Below are 10568 nucleotides of genomic sequence, written 5' to 3'. Positions count from 1 at the left end.
ATCATTGGGAGAAGAGGCATTAACGTATTTACCGTTATAGCATGAATCCCCATGAAAATTTGATAAGCATCTTGACTGGTTCCCTCACGAACCAATTTACGTCTTCCTACCATAAGAGCCGGGTTGTAATGACTATCAATTCACGGGCATTCTAAAGACCCAAAATGGAGAAATCCTGGTCTGGCAACAGGAGTAAGGACTCAAGGACAGCCTCACCCGCACAATCAATTTCACATGCTCTTTAACCACATCATCCATCCCCAACCTACTACATAAGTCCTTAGCTTTCTCGCATTGAGATAATAGGCGCTTTGTATCTTCTCGCCCATGAGAACAAGATGGGCATTGGGGCAACACTTTCAGATGTTTGTTGGCAAGCGTAACATGACATGGGAGAGTGCCATGTGATGTGCGCCAAATAAAGATTTTAACCTTTGCCGGCCAAGATAATTCCAAATGTTAGACTAAATAGGATGAACATCATTTTGTCCCATACCATTAGTATGTCAAAGTTTACTCCCGTGCCGGTAGTCCCATTCCGCAAAATAAGTTGATCGAACAGTGAAGTTCCATTCTTTGTGTAGCTCCACACCATAAAATCTGACATGTCATGCAGAGAAATAGGAACCCCGAGGACCCATTGAACATCAATTGGCCATAACATTTGTCTCATCAGGTCTTCATCCCAGTAAATAGTGACTGGATCAATAAGATCAGAGACCCTTGACAAGCGGTGTCCCCCTTTTGGAGTAATAATTTTCCTATTCACGAAATTTGGGATCCATACATCTTTCCAAATATTAATATTATGTCCATTGCCCACTCACCAGATATAATTATGCTTCAACGAATTAATTCCCGCTATAATACTTTACCAAGTAAAGGATGGGACCTTTTTTAAGTTTGCATTCAGTAGATCACCATCAGGAAAGTACTTTGCTCTTAAAATAGTAGCATATAAAGAATTAGGATTCTCGAGAAGATGTCAAACTTGTTTTACCAACATCGCAAGATTGAAAGAATGTATATCACAAAAACCGGTACCTCCTCTATTTTTGGAACACACGTCTTCCACGAGGCCATCCGATGCATCCTCTTCTAATTATCCTTGTCACCTCACCAGAAATGCGACATCACATCATTGATTCCTTTACACAAAAATCTAGGAATTTGAAAAACGAACATAGCATAGTTGGGGATAGCTTGACAACAGACTTGAGGAGAATTTCCTTCCCTCCAATAGATAGCATTTTTTCTTTCCATCCACTGATTTTCATGATAATACGGTCGATCAGATACTGGAAATAGAAAGTCTTATCCATACCCACATTGGTTAGTAAACCCAAAGTTTTATCATTGAGAGTCTCGGTCATGATATTCAAAGTGGTACAAATTTTTATCCTAGCTTCGACTTTTGTATTGGGCTAAAAAAGATGCTTGATTTCTCAACATTAACTTTTTGTCCGGAAGCGGCATAATAGAATCCAAAGCTGATTTCAAAGCTTTAGCATTATGCGAATTAGCTTTCATGAGAATCAAAGAATCATCGACAAATAGGAGATTGCTAATAGATGGGGCATCTCTGCACATCCTTACTCCAAAAAAAATTCCAATCTTCTCTGCATGCGCCAAAAGTGCATTCAATCCTTCCGTGCATAACAAGAATAGATGGGGGCAGAGGGTCTCACTGTCTTAGTCTCTTAGACCTCTTGTAGGCGTAAAACTCTCGGTTATTTCGCATTAAAGCGAACCAGGTACTCAATCGTGGAAGCACATTGCATAAATTGACTAGATTCTCCTGGAATCCAAGTTTTTACATAATTTCCTTCAAGAAAGGCCACTTGACTCGATCATATGCTTTGTGCATGTCAAGTTTGATAGCACATAAACCCTTTTTGCCATCCCTCTTGATTTTTATTGTGTGGAAACACTCATAGGCCACTAAAACATTATATGTAATCGTTCTTCCAAGCACAAAAGCACTCTGAGTTGGGCTGATAATATCTGGCACAATTACCTTCAAACGTGCGACACCATTTTTTGTACGACATTGTACACCACATTACATAGGCTAATTGGTATTAACTGAGTCACCTTCTTTGGTGAATTTACCTTCGGGATCATTACAATCACAGTATCATTCTATCCTGGCACGATAGTGCAAGTATTCAACGGGGGTGACACATTGAAATAGCCAAAGGTGTGTTTAGTTCAAGAACGAAGTGGAATGAAATGCCATGAGTTCGTTCCACTAGAATGGGTTGGTTCATTTTTCTGTTTGGTAGGGCAACTAGGAGAAATGGAACTGTTACATTTTGGTATTTGGTTTTGAAAGATAGAACAGAATGGAATCGTTGGATGAGGTGTCAAGCTAAGCCCGTGTCATAAATAGCGAAGGTAGGGTTCCCCACCTCTTCCCATGGTATTCTTTGGCGATACGGTAATGATGATGCTTCAAAGGCGGACTCACAGAACGGGATGGTGTAGGTGGTTTGTGGACTGCAGGATGCGACATATGTGACGGTTGTGAAGAAGCTCTAGATAGCCTTCTGGGTCGTGCTGCCCGGGCCGGCCTTCTGGGTCGTGCTGCCTGGGTCAGCTTTATCCAAGGCAACATGATGACGGCTATGATACGTGGAGCGGTACATGATGTCTTGGCTCCAGATTCGTTGGTGGGGGTGTCTGGGATGTTCTAACCTATAGGTATGCAATTTCTCGAAACAAGTTCTGCTCGATGTTGGTGATGATAACATTTTATGGGCGTTGTTTTTCTTGCTGAAGACATTAATAAGTTGATTTCACACCACTCCCATCTTTGAGATATCGTCTCTGGAGTGAAAATTGTGAAGAACCTTGTTGTATTGGTGAAGACGATTTTCTTGGCGGCGTTTTTGTTGATGGAAGCATCGTTTGTAGACTTGACCTTTTGGCGGGAACACCTGGTTTGCCCCGATGTGGTCGGCCGGGAGCTATCTGTGGCGGGGTGCGTGTGGTGTGTGCGGTGGCGTGTATTTGTGCGCGGGGATGATGGGTGGCTGGATCATTGTTGACATGTGGGCAACATCGTTAGCCATTCTCTTGCTGCCGTTTTTCTGTCTTTGGCGTCGAGACGGTCGTTAGACATGCTTGTGGCTGATGCGACTGAAAGAACTGCTCTTTGATGAAGTTGCGGACGATATTAGCAGATTATGGAAGCGGTTGAAGATGTATGATGATGTTGCCTTCATCTTTGATGTGATTTCTCAATATTTTTGACATCCCATGCATTGTGATGACTTAAAGTTAGTTTACCTAAGTGTAATAAAGGTTCAAAAAATCATATGTCAGGTTCATGTCGGTTTGGCTTGAACATATCGGATGCCGGATATCAAGTGATATAACGGCCGATATGTAGGTATATCGATTGAAATATATCTACATTTTTTCCCAATATTCTTATTCAAAAATGTAATTTTAGTAATAAAAAAATGGTATCAACGCTCTAGCATAACAAATTTAAATTGCTAGTTTATGACTTGTTAATTAATAAAATATTTAAGATAGATTTACAAAATCCTCATTTTAAGACCGAGAACAATACGTTATATATTTGTTCCGCGAAACATATGCATGACTTTGGAAATACGATGAAGTTGTAAATACATAATCCTTTTTCATCGCTTTTTGATAAATAATTGTGGTACCGGTCTATATGAGTGGGCATATCGGGTCAGATATCGGTCATATTGGTCGATATTTCAGCCCATGTCGGATGATAGGTGTGAAAATGATACAAAATGATATGTTATGTTTTATCGGTAGAGCACCAAAATTGATATATCAGCCTATGTCGGTCATATCCGCCTAGATTTAAAATCTTGAGTGTAGTGCGTCCAATGTTTTATATGCTGTATAATAAACAGAGCAGTTTCAGTTATCATGGCTTCATCTATAATGGAATCCTAATCCTAATGGCTTTCCTGCTTTTTTTTTTCAAAAAAGTATCCGTGTGACGCGATCGCGTCCGGGCCGCGTTGTTGACGTGGTTGCGTTGCATGTTGGCAACTTGGCATGTGCCAGCCCGGTCTGGCCGACCCGACCGGACGTCGCTCGCGCCCGTGCGCCCGACGGACGGCGCCACGCGACGTATCGCGATCGCGTGTCGGCGCCCGGAACGTATGGGCGTGCGTCCTGACGACGGCTCCGGTGATTGGTCTATGTGTGAGATCCGCAACGGAACGGCCGACACGTCTCGGGCCCTAGGCCAGGGGAAGGTGCCTTGCGCTGTGTGCCACACGATAGTCGGATGCTGCCTCGGCTCGCACCTCGCGCATCTGCGTGTTTGTTTGTTTGTCCGGAGCGTGTGGTCGACACCGGACTAGTCAAGTTGTCAACAGCCTGTCGTTCCATAGCAGATGGCGCTTCAAATTGGCTCATGCGGGATATGTTCCTTTCTCTCTATCATAGTCAACTCCGCTCTCGCCTGCACCTAAAGCTAAAAGGAAACAGGGAGAATGGGAATTTTACCTCCTAGAGGATATGTGAAGCTAAATATGGACGCCTCCTTTGATCTAGATCTTCTCAAAGGAACTGCTCGTGCAATTATAAGAGATGATAGAGGTGAGTTCATTGACGCATGTAATTGGAAAATATATTTTTGTCATGATGTCGTCTCGGCTGAAGCAACAGCCCTGCGATATGGTCTATCTCTAGAACAGACTATTGGATGCAACAAGATTATTGTTAACTCGGACAATATTGAGGTGGTAAACACGATGAATGAAGGAGGGCGATCGGCAGGACCAGGTGGAGCCATCTTTGATGATTGTTATCACATGGCGTGCGAATTTTCCTATACCTCTTTCATGTGGTGCCCTAGAGAGGCAAACATGATTGCCCATGAACTAGCAAATTTGGCTAAGGGGCCTTCCCCTTCATGTAATAGTTTTTTTATGAACCTTCCCCTGAACTAATCCCGCTATTGGTTCGTGCTCTAACTCTTATATCATCTTAATAAAGTGGGGTGGTTTTTGTCAAAAAAAAAAAACTCCGCTCTCGCCTACGGCTGTGACAGCCCGGTAGGTGTATCTTTTGGACCGATTCCATGAAGCACGGATGCGTTTGGTTACTTTTTTCCCCTTTGCATACTTGTCACGGGTCAGCCTGGTCGTGCATATGCATAGTAAAAAACCACCACATGCACATTGCTTGGTTGCCTGCATACTGCTTTCCTGCATCGTAGCACCTACTCTAGTCATTGTGTTTGTCTGTCTACATTGGCTGGGCTCACTACTACACTCTGTTTGGTTACATATACACATTGAGGTATGCTTACCTTGTATTCTATGTGGTGAGCTTACCAACTACACCTTACATATGTTAACATACGTGCCCGGCTACTACTTCTACGTTAACTCCAGAAGACAGAGGACGCGTGAGACGCCCTAGCCAGCCATCGCCTACACAAAAAGCTAGGGTTCCTCTGCCTCCCGCCGGCGCCGGCGCCGGTCCGCCCCGTCTCTCGTGGCCTTAGGGGGCGGAGTGGATCCCAGCCCTTGCCGGTGGGAGGGCTCCGTTTTAAGATCTTTTTTCAAGGTTTGTTAGGGTGTGTCCTACTCAGGAAGGCGAGATGACGATGGCTCCCTGAAGATGGAATAAAGGTCTCCTCGCCTAGCCCCCATTCCGGTGATGCATCTAGCACCGTCTGTGGGCGTGTGGAGGTGTGTCTCTGATGGATCTGTCTTTGGTGGATTTGCTCGAATCTGTTCGTCGTTCGTCTTTGTTCGTGTGTCTTCAGGTTGGATCCTTCTTATCTACACTCTTCATCGGCGGCGGTTGCTGTTCTGGTGCATTGGTTATATGGGGCATTAGCACGACGACTTCCCGACTGTCAACTAAAACAAGTTTTGCTCGGCTCCGGCGAGGGAGGGGTGATGACAGCAGCGCGCCTTCGGATCGCTTCAGTGATTGTAGTCGTCGCTAGGTGGTGTATGGATCTGGATGTAATTTTTATTATTTCTAGTGTTCGTTGTACTACCATGATTGAAGATGAATAGATCAGAAGTTTATCCCGCAAAAAATACACCTTACATACATCACACCAATAAAATATCACTACAATCACGACAAATTGGCAATGATGATGAAGTTCTTCATCCCACACAACCCAACTTGATGACCCTTGCCAACTTTGACATTGCTTGCATGCTTGTGCACATACTTGCAGCAAGCATCCACTCTCTACTACCTAGTCTTAAACCCTTTGTAGGAGTTCTCTAGATAACGGTTGACTTGTTCTTCGTGTGCATCCCATGAAGTGTAAACCCCTGGAACCCTCCATACCGCATACTACTTGTCCTAGCATGACGGAAGAGCAAAAATTTAAGCGGCGGTACACATGGAATAGATGAAACTTAAGCATGCATGATCATAAGGTAGATCAAGTTCATCCTAACTACTATGATGTCATCCTACCACCACATACAAAAGAGAGTGTAATCCTACCACCGTAACTTTGCCATCAACGTGAGTGGTTAGTGTCGTGGATTTAACACGGCAGATGCCCTAGCAAAAGGACTTAAGTGTGGAGCCATCGCAACTAGGTTAGCTTGAAGGGGTTAAACGAGACAAAGGACACAAAGAGTTTACCCAGGTTCGCCCCCCTCTCAACGAGGTAAAATCCAACTCCTTCTTTAGGTTGTATTGCTTGGGTTTCGATTACCAGGGAGCGAATACGCTTGACCTAGTTCTCGATGAGTTGTTTCTTTAGTTAACCCGCAGCCAGGTCACCCCTTTATATACATGTTGATGCCCGACGGCTTACAGAGTCCCAACCGGCTCATATAAAACATTTCTGGCTCGGTATTTAACTAAGCTTTCCTTACAATACAAGTTAAACATATGGCGGCTCATACCCGTGGGCCTCAAGTCATCTCCGGGTCCTGGGCCTTTAGTAAGCTTGCTCTATGAACCGCCATCTTCATATATTCTTGGGCCTCTTCATCTTAAGCCGCTGGTGGCATGACCCAGCCCCTCCTAGGCGGGTCATACCCAGTAGTTATATCCCCAACATTGGGCCCCAGGTTGATTTGAACTTGTTCACATCAATCTTCAACACTTGTCTTTAACAGAATCTTCCATCGTCAACTTTCATGAACTTGTTATAACTCACCATGACATCAGCTCACAGAACCACGGTAACCCGCCATGACATCAGGTGCATTAATTACGCACAAACCCAGAATATCTCAATAGATTCTTTTAATGAACCTCCGAAAATTGAGGCACCCTTATAGCCACATAATCATTTCTTCGGCATCCTCGATTCCCCCACATGCCATCTATCCACTGCCTTATAAATAGGGATGAGGGGTCCTTCTTTTCATTTTTTACCTTGCCCCCTCGTCTTCGTATTCCTCCTCGCGACGCCCTACCAAGCCCGAGCTCTACCACCGCCGTCTCCGTCCAGCGTCCTCAACTCCGGCCGCTGCATCGACCTGATCGGACTAGAGCACTGCGGCACACCTCCGCTGTTCATCACAGTCAGTAAGTATTCTCCTTTCCCATAGCAGATCAACCTTAGGGTTTTCACCGTTCATCGGTGTTCTTCACTGTTCCTTATTTTCTCCTCTAGATCATATAGTTTGATCTGAATATGGTACCAAACTTATGCGGTAGCAGTTTAGCATCCCCTTTCAATCAAAGAAAATCCTCCTCTGTACAAAAAATCTCATCTGGGTATACGAGTTCTTCTGCTGCCACCACCTTAAGTTTAAAATTTATTTGCATTTTTTGAACTGTTGTAGATCCAAAACCATAGCACCAATCAGTGGAATCTGTTTGTCCATCACTTAGCAAATCATCACTTATAGATCTGAAATATGGCAACTGTTTGGGCGGCTTAACTGTTAAACCATAACCCGCCATATACCATTAATCCCCTTTTAAGCCGCCAACATATACTCATAATTTGTATAACCCGACATTGTAATCCGCTTTAACCATGCTGGCTCTTCCTTCTGCCTATGAATTGGCTTTGTATAATGCACTTTCTTTTAATCACTGGCCGGTTTAACAACATAATCCTTAACCCGACAATATTTTCCTTTGTAGTAAAAAATGTCTAAAGCAAAAACCGTCACTGCTACGTCTTGAGCTTGCGTTGGTTTTCCTTGAAGAGGAAAGGGTGATGCAGCATAGTAGCGTAAGTATTTCCCTCAGTTTTTGAGAACCAAGGTACAATCCAGTAGGAGGCTCCTCAACAAGTCCCACGAATCTACACAAACAAACAAAGAACTCGCAGCCAACGCGATAAAGGGGTTGTCAATCCCTTCACGGCCACTTGCGAAAGTGAGATCTGATAGAGATAGTAGGATAAGATAAATATATTTTTGGTATTTTATAATATAGATGCAGAAAATACAGATGCAAATAAAAGTAGATTGGAAGCAAATATGATAAGAAATAGACCCGGGGGCCATAGGTTTCACTAGAGGCTTCTCTCGAGATAGCATAAGTATTACGGTGGGTGAACAAATTACTGTCGAGCAATTGATAGAAAAGCGAATAATTATGAGATTATCCAGGCATGATCATGTATATAGGCATCACGTCCGCAACAAGTAGACCGACTCCTGCCTACATCTACTATTATTACTCCACACATCGACCGACTCCTGCCTGCATCTAGAGTATTAAGTTCACAAAGAACAGAGTAACGCATTAAGCAAGATGACATGATGTAGAGGGATAAACTCAAGCAATATGATATAAACCCCATCTTTTTATCCTCGATGACAACAATACAATACGTGTCTTGCAACCCTTTCTGTCACTGGGTAAGAACACCGCAAGATTGAACCCAAAGCTAAGTACTTCTCCCATGGCAAGAAAGATCAATCTAGTAGGCCAAACCAAACTGATAATAAGAATAGACTTGCAAATATAACTCAATCATACATAAAAGAATTCAGAGAAGATTCAAATATTATTCATAGATAAACTTGATCATAAACCCACAATGCATCGGATCTCGACAAACACACCACAAAAAGAGATTACATCAAATAGATCTCCACAAGAGAGGGGGTGAACATTGTATTGAGATCCAAAAAGAGAGAAGAAGTCATCTAGCTAATAACTATGGACCCGTAGGTCTGTGGTAAACTACTCACAACTCATCGAGAGGCTATGGTGTTGATGTAGAGGCCCTCCATGGTCAATTCCCCCTCCGGCAGAGTGCCGGCGAAGGCTCCAAGATGGGATCTCGCGGATACAGAAGGTTACGGTGGTGGAAATTGTGTTTCGTCTGCTCCATGGATGTTTTCGGGGTACGTAGGCTTATATAGGAGGAGGAAGTACATCGGTGGACGCCCGAGGGGCCCACGAGACAGGGGCGCGCCCTATAGGGGGGGCGCCCTCCTATCTCGTGGAAGCTTCGGTTGTTTCTTGACTTGCACTCCAAGTCCTCTAGATCACGTTCGTTTTAAAAATCACACTCCTGAAAGTTTCATTCCGTTTGGACTCCATTTGATATTCCTTTTCTTCGAAATACTGAAATAGGCAAAAAAACAGCAATACGAGTTGGGCCTCCGGTTAGTAGGTTAGTCCCAAAAATGATATAAATGTGTAAAATAAAGCCCATAAACATCCAAAACAAGTAATATAATAGCATGGAACAATAAAAAATTATAGATACGTTGGAGACGTATCAAGCATCCCCAAGCTTAATTCCTGCTCGTCCTCGAGTAGGTAAATGATAAAAAAGAAATTTTTGATGTGGAATGCTACCTAGCATAATTCTCAATGTAATTTTATTTAATGTGGCATGAATGTTCAGATCCAAATGATTCAAGATAGAAGCTTATAAAACATAAAAATAATAATACTTCGAAGCATACTAACAAATAATCATGTCCTATCAAAATTGCATAGCCAAAGAAAGCTTATCCCTACAAAATCATATAGTTAGGCCATGCTTCATTTCCATTACACAAAACACTCCCATCATGTACAACCCCGATGACGAGCCGAGCAATTGCTTCATACTTTTTAACGCGCTTCAGTTTTTTCAACTCTTACGCAATACATGAGCGCAAGCCATGGACATAGCACTATGGTGGTCTATTGTGGTGGTTGTGAGGACAAAAAGAGGGATAAGATAGTCTCACGTCAACTAGACGTATCAACGGGCTATGGAGATGCCCATCAATAGATATCAATGTGAGTGAGTAGGGATTGCCATGCAACGGATGCACTAGATCTATAAATGTATGAAAGCTCAACAAAAGAAACTAAGTGGGTGTGCATCCAACTTGCTTGCTCATGAAGACCTAGGGCACTTTTGAGGAAGCCCATCATTGGAATATACAAGCCAAGTTCTATAATGAAAAATTCCCACTAGTATATGAAAGTGACAATATATGAGACTCTCTATCATGAAGATCATGGTGCTATTTTTTGAAGCACAAGTGTGGAAAAAGAGGTAGTAGCAATTGTCCCTTCTCTCTTTTTCTCTCATTTTTTTTTCTTTTTCTCTTTTTTTTCTCTTTTTTTCCTTTTCTTTTTTTTCTTTTTGGTGGGCTTCTTTG

Source organism: Triticum dicoccoides, chromosome 1B (assembly GCF_002162155.2).
Source record: "Triticum dicoccoides isolate Atlit2015 ecotype Zavitan chromosome 1B, WEW_v2.0, whole genome shotgun sequence".
Taxonomy (NCBI): Eukaryota; Viridiplantae; Streptophyta; class Magnoliopsida; order Poales; family Poaceae; genus Triticum; species Triticum dicoccoides.
The sequence above is the reverse complement of the archived record's forward strand: the minus strand, read 5'-3'. Positions refer to the sequence as shown.